A 15,312-nucleotide genomic window follows, 5' to 3' on the forward strand; every position below is an offset into this window, starting at 1 on the left:
CCTCTTTTTTATTGGAAATTTTCTGAGTTCTACTTTTAATATAGCAATTCTATCTTTCCATTCTTTAGCTTTTCTCTGTATTTGTATTTAAAGTGGGTGTCTTGTAGGCAGCATGTAGTTGGATTTTGCTTTTTGATCTGATAATTTTTTCTTTTAATTAGGGTGTTTAAATAATTACTATTTAATTGTTGATAAGATTGGATTTCTATCTGTTAGCTTAGTAGTTTTCTGCTTTTTGAATCTTTTGTTTGCTTTTTCTTCTTGCTTTAAATTATTTTTCATGATTCCATTTTATCTCCATTCTTGGCTTATTAGTTATGTGTGTGTATGATATATAGTGGTTGCTCTCTGTCATGGTTTCTCAGTGTTGGCACTATTAATATTTTGGGTCGGGTAATTTGTGGTGCTTGTGAGAGGGTGGCTATCTTGTGTGTATTGTATGACTTTTGGCAGTGTCCCTGGCTTCTACCTACCTACTAGATGAGAGTAGTGAACACTTCCCATCCCTGATATGACAATTGAAAATATCTCTAAACTTTGCTGAATGTTTCCATAAAGGTTGGAAACCACTTGGTTGAGAACTACTACTTGAGAGTTTGAAAGGTATATCTTTAACTTAATACATCCTTCCTTCAAATAATATTACGACATTTCATATGTAATAACCTTTAGTATAGTGTACTTTAATTTTGTACCTCCCATTCTTATGCTCTGTTGGTACTTCTATATATGTTATTAATCCATAATATGTGACTATTTTTTTGCTGTTGTTGGTAAATTACCTTCTAAAGTGAACAAAAATAAGGAAATGTTTTATCTTTACCTTCGATTTCCAATGCTCTCTCTCTTTTTTTTTTATTTTTCACCTGGTAGTTTACTTCTGTCTGAAGAACTTTAACATTCTTGGTATATGCAGGGATTGAATTCTCTCAGGTTTTATTTGTTCTCCCCTCAATTTTTTTGTGCCTTCATTTTTGAAAAGTACTTTGGTGATTATAGAATTCTATTTACAGAACTGAATTTTGTGTTTAGTTCTTTTTTTTTGTTCAGTCCTTGAAAGGTATATATGCTCTATTATCCTTTGGCTTATATAATTTACTTAAAATAAGTTATGTTTATTAGGTGTGTGTACATTTGGTATTTGTCGTGGCTTTTCTTTGGGATTTTTTTGTTTGTTTGTTTTTTGATTTCTGATTTATTGTCTTGGATTTATTTAGAAAAAAATGTTTTTTCCTTTTCCTTTCTTCTTTCTGAGACAGTCTAACTCTGTCACCTTAGGTAGAGTGCTGTGGCATCATCATAGCTCATAGCTACCTCAAACACTGGGGCTTCAGCAATCCTCTTGCCTCAGCCTCCTGAGTAGCTGGGATTACAGGTGTGTACCACCACTCCAGGCTAATTTTTCTGTTTTTAGTAGATACAAGAGTCTTGCTCAGGTTGGTCTTGAACCCCTGAACTAAAGCAATCCACTCTCCTCACCCTCCCAGAGCACTAGGATTACAGGTGTGGAAAATTCTCAGCAATTATTTATTCTCATATTTCTTGTATATGTTATTTTTGCTTATTTCTCTGGGGACTCTAATTACTTGAGCGTTAGACCTTTTGATATAAATCTTTAGGTCTTGGATGCCCTAGACAATGTCTTTTTAACTTTGGTTTCATTCTAGGTTATTTCTATGGACCTGTCTTCATACTCATTTATTCTTTCCTCATCTGTGTATAGACTACTGGTGAGCCTGTCAAAGTAATTCTTCATGTCACATCTTTTTCTTTTTGTTTCTAGCTTTTCTATTTTTTTTTTTTTTAACATTTTGCTTTATTAGCCTAGAAGACAATTCTCTCTCTCTTTTTTTTTTGCAAGTTTTTGCCGGGGCTGAGTTTGAACCCACCACCTCCAGCATATGGGGCCCAGCATATGGGGCCTGTGCCCTACCCTTTTGAGCCACAGGCACCACCCTTCTGTTTTGTTTTTTTTTTAAATTTTAATTTTTCCGCTGAAATTCTCCATCTGTTTTTACATGTTGTCCACCTTTCTACTAGATTATGTATAATATTTATAGTTATTTTTAAATCTGTGTCTGAAAGTTTCAACAGTTGTATCATTTCTGATTCTGTTGATTGCTTTATCTCTTGACAATGCTTAGTTTTATCTTGCTTTTGTGCATGCCTCACAATTTTTTATTCAGTGTGTACGGAAGAACAGGAGAGACTATTCTGCTTCTGTCAAGCTCTTTATGTGGGAAGTTGAGTTAGGGTAATCAAGAGATGAACTGGTTTGGGGGTTCTGTTGCCATCATTACTTTCAGTTCCCCACAGGCTTCAGATTTCTCCAGCAATAGGCTGCTGTTCCCTTATGTTTAGAGTGTGGCCATGTGGTACTGCAGGATTTTTCTCTGTTCCTATACCATTCTCATCTTTCAACAGTCTTTGCACATTTGTGTACTAGAGGGATTTCTCTTTATGCTGTTGTCCATCTCTCAGTGATACACTATTTCTGTTTGTTATTCAGTGTCATCCTTGGGGGTAAGGGCAGTCTTTCTTTTGTTCTGATGCAGACTCAGTTGTATTCATGCTGTTTGTTCCTGGGCATCAGTGGTTGGGCTCTCTCATCATCCCTGCCCTCTCTTCCTTGCGGTGGTCCTGGACAGGGATATCCTTCCTTTCCTTCAGTGGTAGTAGATCTGTCTTTGGGATTATAGACAGGGGATCCTTTGGGGAAGAACATTTTTTCCTGCCTCCCCGTGGGGGAGGTTTTGTTTGTTTTGCTTCTACCTTTTTCCTAGCAAGGCCGCATCTTTGCTAGTGTCCCATGGCTAGGGTGACCAGACTTCCCGCTTTTGGCGGGACAGTCCCTCTTTTCAACAATTTGTCCCGCGTCCCGTGGCGTTTTAAAAAAGCCCCAATTTTTGGAAAGAATGCATGAACGGGCGGGAGAACAAGAAGGGAATATATGGTTTTCAGCTGCCATGTGGCTATTTCGCCAGAATGAGTTTTATATTGTTTTTGTTAATTTTATAATGTTAAGCTGTAATGATAACAAATAATTGTTGAGAAGTGATTATCGAGAACTGCTTATCAAAGTTTGCATTGTTGTCAGGCCCTGCCCTGCCCTGCCCTGCCCCCTGGGCCCCCCACCCCGCCCCCATGTTGTTCCGCCTTACCAATGTTAAAATCTGGTCACCCTACCCATGGCTGACAGTAGTTTTTTACTCCTCCTTGAGATTCAGAGGCATTTTACTTCTATTCTTAACTGAAGCAATGGATTTTGCCTGGACCTCCTCTTCTTCCCCTAGAGGCTAGAGGCATTTTTCTGTGTTAGAGAACTATTGAGGAATCAGACAGGGCTCCAGGCTTATCTTCAACACATCTAGCATACTTGCCTTAAAGATGGAGGACTTTCGTGCGTTTTCTGTCCTGCTTCTAATCTTTCTTGCAGGCACCTTATCAAGACATGTGGAAGATGTTGCAGTTGTATAAAAACTTTCCTTGTGTCTGAGGTCTCCTGCTATTACAAACTGATACTTGGTGTAAGGTTGGTCAGCCTTTATAGTGAAATAATAGAAAAATTATTAGCTCATAGATTTTTTCAGTAAGGATTACTAAAACCAATCTTTCTCTGCCTGCTATAAAAAGTTTGTCTTCAACCTTGCTGGAGGGAAAAATGGGTACAGCATTCGCATCCATAGTACCTTGTGAATTTGACTGTAGTTACCTTTTTCTTTGTCTCCCTTAAATCCAGCCGCTGCTGGTCTCTGCACAGGCATTCTTCCTTTTTCTGGGATGCTGCACAATCTCCCTGCTCTCTTCCCTCTCTTTCTTGCCCCACTCTTTTTCTTCTATCACTCCTTCTGTCTTTCTAAGATAAAATAAAGTCTCTATTTTTATATACTAATTTTAGTCTATAGGAATTATTTTTTCATCTAACACAGAGTACCCCAGCTAACCCACTGTTAGCTTTCCACCCTAACACGTGGTCTTTAAGTATTTGTAAAATTTTAGCTGATTTCTTCTTATATTATGCTCTTGGATGGTAGCCACTTCTCTTTCTGTGACCAGAAAAAGGTGAAAAAGTTTATTTGTAGTCTTTCTTTGTTGAAGCTTATGCCACCAAGGAGAGGAATAAAATTTACTTGGAATTTTATTAAATTTACTTGATTGGAATTAAATTTACTTGGTTGCCTTGTGACCTCTACCCTTTGTTAGGCCAAGGGAAGTTTTGATTTTATATATATATTCACATATAATATATATATTTATTTTTATTTTTTTTCTTTCCTCATCTGAGTGGGAATAGCATTCTTCTGTGGCTTTCTGCATTCTAAGCAGAAGTCGGACTAGAGTTCTTTATAAGGTATGCTGTTTCACAATTCAGTTTGTGGTGATCCTTCTTTTATGTTTTCCTTCATCAGCTTCTGGAATATTTATCACTTAGAATTGAACCCCACAGGCTACTTCCTCCATGAAGCCTTTCCTGCTTCCACTAAGTAGAATAGAACATCTCTTGGCTTGTGATAACCCCCCGTGAAGCTGGGCAGCTTTCAGATCTTGAGGCCTTTCACACTGAGAACTATCCTTCTGCTTTCAGAGTTTATGATTATAGTAGTTGATAGGTTTAAGGTAGGATCATAAAGTAAACTTGACATAAAAGCTAAAGCAGTGTACAAGGGAACTCATTTATTAATAGAATAAAAATTTGTGAAATCACACCTCTATAGGTAGTTCTGTTTCGTTTGTACAGTTGTTGCTCTTGAACTAAATTTTTTTTAGAAATAAGAATTCATAGAATCTAATTTTTGTCAAGGGTTTGGTTATACAAACTGGTATATATTTATACTGTGAAATATTATAGAACTGTAAAAAGTAATGAAGAAATTTATCTTAACATGAAGAAATATCTGGGATATATTGAGTGAACAAAAGTCAGGTATTAAACTGAATATTTTGTGTAAGAGGGCAGAGGGAATAAGGCTACATTTATAGGTAAGTGTAGTTGCATAAGGAATGACTGGAATAGTATACAGAAAACTAATAAAAGTGGTGACCTATAGTAAACAAGCTCAAGGTGAGCTGCATGTAAATGATACAGGAATGAGATTTTTCTTTTTACATCATTTTGATTTTTAAATCATGGCTGTAGTGTGTAGTAGTCACATATTAAATTAAAAAGAATAAACATAACTCTGTGGACATTAAAAGCAGGAAAATCTGAAAAATGAAATACGAAATAAATATTGTATATGAGATAATATTATTTTACTTAATCCAGTTTTCACCTGTGATTAAGTGAATACAGTGTGTGGAAAATTGCAGTGGGTAGGTTCATATGAATCTGGCTCCAGATAGAGAAATACATAAAAAGGGTAGCTATATAGCACCTAATTAGAAAGGTTTTGGTTCTAGATCTAGTAGTAGTATGGATGGTCACTGAAAGCAGAAAGGAATGTGTAGGTAAGCAACAGCTATTTCAGAAATACACAGTACTGGGAGTGGGCTGGGAAACCAACTCATTCATGAATTCACCAGGAATATCTTTGGAAATTGATAAGATGTATTTAACTATTGTCGGGAAGAAATAGGAGATAAAATATCAATATTCTTATCGCAAATTAAAACATACAGTGAACTTGAACAAATTGATAAAAATATCAATATTCTTATCACAAATTAAAACATACAATGAACTTTACTTGAACAAATTATAGCCAAGAGTCCAACATTCTTTTAGGCCAACAAATGAAAAATACAAGAAGAAACTTTATATACCAGGGGGTAGTGAGAATTATTCAGTGTTGCTAGGAAAACTGGTTGGTAATTTGTGACATAGTTCAGTTTAGAGCCAAATGTCATTCCATAATGCATCAGATAGGATGAGGTATTAAAAATTAGTCCATAGAAAATGAAAATCTGAGTATTACTTGCTGTTGTTGAAGGGGAAAAATTTCAAAGCAGAGAAATAATAAATGAAAAAGGCAATGAGGGACGAATCTGATCACTTAAAAATAAAAACTTCTATAAGGGCCAGTAATAAGTCTGAAAAAATGTTAAGAGTAAGTGAGAGAAATAGTACAGGTTGAGCATCCCACACCTGAAAACTCCAAATTGGAAATGTTCATAAATCTGAAACTTTTTGAACTTCAGCATGACACTCGAAAGAAATAGTCATATGAACATTTTAACATAATAAGAAAATGACATGAAGGCTATGTTAACCAGTTTGATGGAAATGTTTCAAATTGTATGTGAAAACACCACACTGTACCCCAGAATTGCATTACTGTACATAGTTACCATTCAATTAAAAAAAAAAAAAAGGAAATAGTCATTGGAGCATTTCGAATTTTGGGTTTTCAAATTTGTTCAACCAGTAAGCAAATATCCTCAAATCCAAAAATATCTGAATCTGAACCATTTCTCATCCTAAGCATTTTTAGATAAGGGATACTTAACCTATTTTTTCATATAAGCAGTTTACATAAGTAGTTAAGGAAAACTTGAAGAAATCTCTATCCCATCTCACCCATTCATTGTAGGGCTAAGAGGAAGAGTGACAGCTGTTTGGAAAGAGGCACTGTCAGTTACAGGAGAAGGAACCGATTACTGACATATAAAGGGTTGCTTTACAGCATTCAGTATCGAGCTCATTTGAGGAGTATGATATTATAGCAGGATCAGTCCACATGGTTGTGTGGTTTCTCCCTAGCAGGTGATTGGATTGACCCAGGATTAGGAATTTGAGGGTGGTGAAGTGGGAGGAAGAAAGTAATATACGAGGTGGATTGATAGCTTGAGAGACAGCCAAGAGTTTGAGACTGGAAATAACATAGCAAGTGGAGCGGGAAAGAGCTGGCAGAGTACATCAATCCAGGTTAGAAAAAATAGAGTGGGAGAGTGACTGGCAAAAAGTAGGAGAGGGTAGGACAGCCAGATGGGAAGCCTCAGGGAAGGAAGGGGATTGCTTGTGAAGGTTTGGAAATGTCACTTTGCAGACTGTTGATCCCTTCGCTCTGTAGGCCTCTTTTTAAGAGCCACATTTAGTCCAGTACTGGAAAGGGGTGGTTGATGATGAGTTTGAGGATGTAGAGGTCATTTGTTTTACTACATTGTAGAGGTGATTTGTTTTTACTACCTTAGGAGGTGTTTTCAGAAGTCCTTGTAGAAAAGGTTGGAAGGAAGGGCAGCAGCAGGGGAATAAATGAAATAGGAGAGTAAGCAAAGGGGGGGGGGCATGACTGTAGAAGAGAGGGTGGTACTGAATTGTTACTGAATAAAGCCCAAGGGTTAGAGGGATGGAGCCACAAGTAGAATTAACTAGCCCAGGTTTCCAAATTGACCTGTGGTGTGATTGTCTCCGGAGTTTGATCCATTGTCTGTCCTTGTAATCTAAAGGGAATGTTAGTAAAAAGCTTACCTCTGGGTGAGCCTAGATCAGTTAGGCCTTAAATAGTAAAAGCCATTAGGTCTCTTCTTTCTTTCTTTCTTTTTTTTTTTTTTTTTTTTTTGAGACAGAGCCTCAAGCTGTTGCCCTGGGTAGAGTGCCCTGGCATCACAGCTCACAGCAACCTCCAACTCCTGGGCTCAAGTGATTCTCTTGCCTCCGCCTCCCAAGTAGCTGGGACTACAGGAGCCTGCCACAACACCCAGCTATTTTTTGGTTGCAGCTATCATTTGGTTGTTTGGCAGGCCCAGGCTGGATTGGTGAATGTGGCTGGCGCTTTAGTTGCTTGAGCCACAGGCCCCAAGCCAGGTCTCTTATTTCTTAAGAATGCTCTATTTGCAGTGTTCCCCCTGTTTGGTTAGTTTTGAGGTAGAATAGGAAGATTCAGCAATACCTTGAATTTGGTAAAATCCAGTTTGTAATATCCCAGTTCTAGTGACCTACGAATGCATAGTAGCCATGGTGTTGGGCCCTTCTTTATCTCAGAGTTATCTTCTAGTCTCTTACTGTTCCATTTTAACTAAAACAAAGTACTGAGGCCACTGCTGCTAGGTGACTTAAGGAGCTCTGATAAGTGAGCTAATTAGTTATGGACCCCTTGTCCTCTTGGAATACCAAGGCAAATCCTTTTTTACTGTATAATTCCTTCAGGGATATGAACTTTTTGTAAAGCCAGTAAGTACCTTTTGTCAACTTTGTATACCTATCTGTTATACCTTCAGTCTTTAACTTTTAAAAAACCTGTTAGTGGTGATAAGAATGGGAATTTTTCTTTCTTTCTTTCTTTTTTTCTTTTTGAGACAGAGCCTCAAGCTGTCACCCTAGGTAGAGTGCTGTGGCGTCACACCTCATAGCAACCTCCAACTCTTGGGCTTAAGAGATTCTTTTGCCTCAGCCTCTCTAGTAGCTGAGTCTACCGACGCCTGCCACAACGCCCGGTTATTTTTGGTTGTAGTTGTCGTTGTTTGGCAGACCGGGGCTGGATTCGAACCTGCCAGCTCTGATGTATGTGGCTAGCGCCTTAGGCGCTTGAGCTATAGGCACCGAGCCTGGAATTGTTATTTCTTAGACAACTAAAGCATCTGTGTAAAAATCTTTGTATGTGATGTGTCCCAGTATTGAAAATCTATGATGTTGTCAATAGCCTAAATTTGTCTTCTTTTTCCTAATTTAGGTCTATCCATACTAGAAATGTAACTGGAAGTGACTCTGATGATGAAATCAAGAACCATCCGGAAAGATAATGCAGTAGAAACCTTGCTTCCAAATGAAGGTACAGAATCGCTACTTATTCTAAGGTATTTGAGGCGCAATTTTAATTTGACTCCTCGACAGTCATTTTATCATACTGATTTTAACATGTAGGTTTTTTGAAGTATAAAAGTTCTGATAGGTTAGAATATTCAGGTTTTAGAGAAGACTTCACCCTCTCCCTCCCCCAACCAAAACGAAACTGAACTGAGAAAAGATCCAGATTTTAAAGGGAGTATTCTTTATGATTATGGCAGCACGTCAATTATAAATGTTAAGTTCAGAATAGACTTAGTAACTAAGTTAGAAGAATTAGAGTAAATGTCAATAATTATTTTATTTACATCATGACTCCTGAGATGAGTAACTGAAGTTAGCACTCTAGCAGAGTCTCCCTATCTGATAGCAGAGACCTTAGTGATTGTTTTTTGGTTTGAAACCCTTTTTTTCTTTTCTCCTAAACTTATTGTTAAGCATTTTCTATTCACCAAGAAGTTTGACTGTTAAATCCCCCTAGGCTGTCCCTACAGGACCTTAGGGATCTAGTAGATTAGTTTCACTTGGATCAGAAAAGCAAGCTATATAATTAAAGCATCAAGTGACTGTTCTGAAACATGGGGTGGATCCTCACTTGAAGGACTACATAAGACAACTGGGAAAAAAAGAAAGGAAATATATTATTAACAGACAGCAAAAACAAAAACGGTCCTCTCCATTTTTCTATACTACACATAAATTTCAAACAGTGTAGAGTTAATTAGGCGTTTATTGAAAAACAAAGTATTTTTAATTTTAACTAGATTTTTCCAGATAGGGAGAAAGCATGGAAAGTATTTTAGGTGGATAGTTCTAAGTTGATTGGTTTCTCTGTATAGTACAGAGGTTTGTAAATTAATATTTTGTAGAATATAAAGAAGGTGAAAACCTGAGCAAAATGTATCACTTATTGATAGGATTCTTAACTTCATTCTTTTCTGTTTGGGAAGAAGTGTAGTGTAAAGCAATAAATTTCATCATAATAAGAATTTATGATATGATCATAATTTATGATCCAGAACTACCTTAATTGAAATAAGTAGATTATCTCCTGGAAGGGAATGGAATAATCGAGTAATTTCTGCCAAAGAAAAGTTATCTGAGATCAAATAGCAAATGAAAAAGAGTTAGGTTGCCTTGAAGATAAGTTTCAAAACTTTGGCAGCTAGTAGATGTATTTTTCTAATTTAGGGGGTGTCATTGTGAATTGTATGGTAATAATGATTAAATATATAACAATTCTTCTTATTAGAACCATTTCACTTTTTTTTTTTTAAGGTATATGCACAGTGTCCATAAAGTTCGTGTGCAATTTTAAAATAGTTGGCTATTTCCTTATTACTTTCATTTAAGAACATTAATTGAATGCCCAAGGTTTGCAAAGGATGATTCTAGATATGTGGGAGAATATAAATTATTCAGTAACTTTACTATAAATGATGCTATCTTATAAATGATGACATCTTTTATGTAAAATGCTTACTCTGGGGTTAGAGAGACTAATACACCCATCTGAAGCCATTTATGTGCAATCATAAAGTGAGCACATAAAATCATGATTTAGAATCCCTTTCTAAGGAATATAGTTATATTCTATTTTCAGTCAAGATTAGGGAATAGGAAGTTCTTATCAATTGAATTTGCTGATCACTTGGTTGGGGTTGTTAACTGATTCTAATTCTACTTCTGAAAGAGTCATTTAAGTGTCATTTAAACAGATTGTTTAAATTCTTAAATTAGGAGTTTCTGATTTATCAGTTTCTTATATTTCCTACTCCTTTGCAAGCATCACAGTGATACCCCTTATTCATATTTGTCATTTTCCCTTTTGAAAATAAAGTGAAAATTTCACAAACTCATGTTTAGAAGCTTTATACAAGGTGGCAATTGAACCTGAACTTTATGACCACTCTCTATAACACATTTGAACACTACTTTCTTAGATTTTTTTCCTTTTTTTGAGAGGACTTTAGATTTTAAGATGTGGGATTTTGTTGTTTTGGGACATAAGAACAAAACAAAATCAGTATTTGAGAGGATGACTTAAGGCCTTAGAATGTTTGCAAGGTTTTATGTCCTGGATTATATTTACAGGGAGTTAAAATGGTGTCTTTTGAAAGTTTGTTGTCTGGAATCAGTGAAATACTTGAAAACAAATTTTAGCAAGTTGTGTTAAGGGAATTAGTATCCCCTGTTACAGTTTTCTCTTATGGTATGATGGAAAGAGCCCAAGCTTTGGCTCTTCTCCTTTTATGCTACTCTGGGAAATGGAATTAATATTTCTCAGTTTCCTTTTCTATCATACTTAATTTTTACATGTGATAAAATATGAAATGTGCAAGAAATAATGCATTTTAGTGTGAAATTAAGGAATTGTTGCTAAAGACAGAGAAGGCCACACTACTGAAGTGTCGTTCAGAGGTACCTGTCTTATAGCAAAAAACAGGGCTATTTACACTATTACTGAGAAGCTTGTAAAACCAGTTTCAAAGTTTATGAAAGATATTATGCTTGGAAAGAAAGTAAAATGAGCTTTTGGCAAAAATCCCTGATCAAAGGCATACCATCTGGAAAAGCAATTACTGTCATGTGCCCAGGCTAGCGGCTATTTCGTTTTTCATTTGCTTTCATACCTTATGTACGGAGGACATACTAGCAGTTGATACAGGTCTGTTACTGTTTATCACTGCAGAATCATTGTAGCAGAAGAGTTTTTTTGTCTTTATTTTTTGTTGTTGTTGTTGTTTGTTGGTTACTTTTTCAAGCTGCGATAGCCTATAAAAGTTGCATTGGTCAAAGTACCAACAACTTGGCTTGGCGCCTGTGGCTCAAGTGGCTAAGGCACCGGCCACATACACCTAAGGTGGCGGGTTTGAATCCAGCCCAGGCCCGTCAAACAACGACGGCTGCAACCAAAAAATAGCCGGGTGTTGTGGCAGGCGCCTGTGGTCCCAGCTACTTGGGAGGCTAAGGCAGGAGACTTGCTTGAGCCCAGGAGTTGGAGATTGCTGTGAGCTGTGATGCTACAGCACTCTACCCAGGGGGACAGCTTGAGGCTCCGTCTCAAAAAAAAAAAAAAAGTACCAACAACTTGAGCAGGAAAGGGTGTACTTGGTTTCTGAGTAAAAGGATATCAATTTATATCTCGCTTTTTTCAGAGATGAGTTGCCATTTAGTACTGTGATTTCTGATGATGACTTAGTGTTGAAGAAAAGAGTAAACCTTGTGGATGTAAGCAGTGTTTTGTTATATCCACAAGTTACACCTCCTCCTTTCAGAGTTTTGTGACAAAATGGTGAACAAATAAAGTATCCTGCTTTTCCACAGGGAGGTATGCTAGCTGTAGAGGAGGAAAGGGCTTTCATGTTTGTTAGTTTTATAGTAAAACAAGATAAAGAAATACAGTAGAACCTCTGTAAGTTGGCCACTCAAGGGACTGTAAAAAACTGGTCAACATACAGAGGTGGTCAATGTAAGGAATTAGGCCTGCTATACCAATATGTACATGTACTTTATTGTACAGCTTTTATTAGAGAATATCATACAAAATCATACCTAATCAAAACAGTGAAACCATACATACAGTATCATACAAAATCAATACATTTACTGTTTTCTCGTGGTTTAATCATTTCTGAATTTCTGAAAAAAGAGTCAGTCTTGGTTGGTTTCTTCTTCTTATTAAAAACATAAGTGGAGAAAACACTCTCAACCCTGGCTATACCAACTGCATACCTGGGCATTTTTCCACAGCAAATGCCTTCAGCTGCATTATCCGATGCCTGACATCCTATTCTTTTACAGTCTCTGCAATTTCCGTGTTATCCTCCCTTGTTTCTTCCACTTTATCAGGTGCTTCATGCACTTCTATGTCGGTCTGTACTTTGGTCAGTATCACTAGGAAAATTGCTTCTGAGTCAGGCATTATAGATTGCTGCATCATCATGCATTGCAAAATAACCTTCAAAAGCTACTCCTTCAAATTCTGCTATGGGAGACGGATTGTCTGATGGGGCTAAAACATAGTGCTCTTGGTGACAAATCTAGCTTTCTTGAAACACTTTTGTATTATTTCTGGCTGAACTTTATTCCAAGCAGAAGTGATCCAGAGGACAGCATCCAGAGTGTTAATCGATACAGCAGATGCAGTTGCTTCCATAGGTGGACCACAGGTTTGTGTTGACATCTTTAACATGGACTTTTTTTCAAGGCAACGCCTGACAAGAGCCTCATCATGAAGGCTGACAAACTTAATGACCGACTGCAGGAGCTGGGCTTAGTAGTGCATTTTAAATGTTTTGGTGATGGTCAAGAGGTTGGATTTTTGATGTTGTGTTTGGAGGCACAAATTTTAGTGTCAACATTTGTGAGATGATTCACTTCCATGTGGCCAGCAAAGTTGTCTACTCTCAGTAGCACAGGCCGTTTCTTCTTCTTCATTTCTCCATACCCCATACCTACTTTTCAAATAGGGCACCCAAAATAAATAAATAAATAAATAATAAAAAAACAAATAGGGTACCAGTCATCCATGTGCATTTGTTTGATCTCCAACTGACAGGGAGGTCTTCAGACTTCAGTTTCTTGAATGTATGTGGCTTTGCCAATTTACCAGTCACCAGGCTTTAGTTTCATCCCTGGTTGAATAGGTGCAAAGCAGAACTTCGAAAAAAGTTCTTTAGAAAGTTTATCAGCCTTCATGATGAGGCTCTTGTCAGGTGTTGCCTTGAAAGAAAGTCCATGTTAAAGTTGTCATCATCTCCAAAGCCTCCTCGAAGTCCGGAAACTTCCTGATGAACTCTTCCACAACTTCTACTAGAACTTCATTGGATTCACCACTCACGACTTCCGGGAGATATTGTGTCCTAGTTTAAATTTCTTGAGCCAATCACTTGATGCTTGGAAATCTGCCACCCAAAATTCCTGTGTAAATTTTGTAGCAACTTCTTGTATCATTGGCCTGGAGGTTTGGGCATTAACTACCCTCATCTACCTTCACTGACTTAATAAGGGAAGTTTCCTTTTTTTCTGCTGTAGGTCTCAGCTTTCCTTACCATATCTTTCCAAGTACTCATGTTTACATATTTGGATGTTGCTAACTGTTGTCTCTCTAACACCAAAATGTTCTGCCACCTTTTTTTTGGCTGCTGCTTTCCAGAAAATGTGGAGACCAACCCTTTCCTTCAATATCAGCTGTTTTGAGTTCTTTCCTTTGAGCCATCATGTCTCGATTAACTGTAAAATTTTTCAATAATTGTATAGTAGGATATACCTACAATTCAGATAATTCATTCCATGCTGAAAAAAATCCTTCCTAACACATGGTAAACAATAAGACATTTAGCCTAATCCAATACATGGTAATAATAAAACATGAAAGAAAAACTTAGACTAATGAAAAAATAATACATCTAAGGGGCAAAGCTTACACCTTCTAACCCTTGGTGTAGGGTAGATTCAACTGGTCAGGTTATACAGAGTGAATTAATATTGTGAGTCATAGTGCAGTGGTTGAAATACAGCTTACAGAGGTGGTCATTATATTGAGGTCCCTCTTCTATTGAGTACATGTGGTGCATGTCCAGTCTGTGAAAATTAGATCAACTTTTACAGAGTTGGTCAATGTGAGAATGTGGTCAACTGTGGAGGTTCCTTTGTTTTTTTTTAAACTACTGTTAATGCTATTTCTGTGATTTTAGGAGGCATAACTCACTATATAACTGTGGTATTTCAAATAGTTTGAAGTTACTATTTTATTATTTTTTTCTTTTTTTAATTCTTCCAGGTAGAAGGATTGTGGTTAAAGAATTTACAAGTTTATATTCATTAAAAAAAAAAAAGAAAAAACAAAACAAGTTTATACTCATGATACATGAGTTTTAATATTAAAAAAGAAATATAAGAATTTTATAAAAGTCTGAATTAGGGTACAAAATAATTAAATCTCTAAGAACTTGATTATTTCCCCATTATTTGATGATTTTATTAATTTATAAAAGGAAAAATACATCATGAATTTTCATTGTGCATATTTAAATGCCATATTCAAATTTTGAAATAGAACATGAAAAATTTTTTTCCAGTGCCAAAAAGCAAGCAGAGAGAAGATTAGAAATCTTTTTGTTTTCCAATTTCTCAAGTTGAAGCAGTTAACTTCCAGCTTTGAGTAGGATATACTTTTTTTAAAGAAATCTAAGGAATACTGAAAGTAGATGTCAGTGAGAAATCTTGCTATAATTTCTTCTGGGTCCATATTCAATCATAATATCCAGACTGAATAACATAACTGATTTAATATTTATAATTAGAAATTTTTAATTTACTAGAAGAAAAGAATAAGAAAGAAATCAAGTAACTATGAAAATTGGTTTATGGTTCAATCTGATTTTAGACCTAGGGCCTTGAACATCTTGCCATGAAGTTATTCAACACTAATTGGGTTGTGGGAGAATGACTCAGGTGTTTAATTGAATAAACTCTGGCTGACCAAAGATGAGACAGTTTGAGCATCAGTATGCATAACTGCAATGTAATGAGTCATATTAAATATGTCCACAAGTTCATAATGATACTTTTTTTTTTTTTTTTTT

General features: G+C 36.4%; 1 protein-coding gene across 1 annotated transcript in view; it reads left to right on the forward strand.

Moving 5' to 3' along the window:
- Window positions 1-15,312, forward strand: part of LOC111724355 (nuclear receptor coactivator 1-like) — a 186,194-nt gene that overhangs the window by 60,510 nt on the left and 110,372 nt on the right. Inside the window, exon 2 of the mRNA XM_023511817.1 lies at window positions 8,610-8,708. The gene's annotated coding sequence lies outside the window, so the exon portion shown is untranslated. The remainder of the gene's footprint in view (window positions 1-8,609; window positions 8,709-15,312) is intronic.

This window comes from Otolemur garnettii, unplaced genomic scaffold (assembly GCF_000181295.1).
Source record: "Otolemur garnettii isolate 467f Iridium unplaced genomic scaffold, OtoGar3 scaffold00022, whole genome shotgun sequence".
Taxonomy (NCBI): domain Eukaryota; kingdom Metazoa; phylum Chordata; class Mammalia; order Primates; family Galagidae; genus Otolemur; species Otolemur garnettii.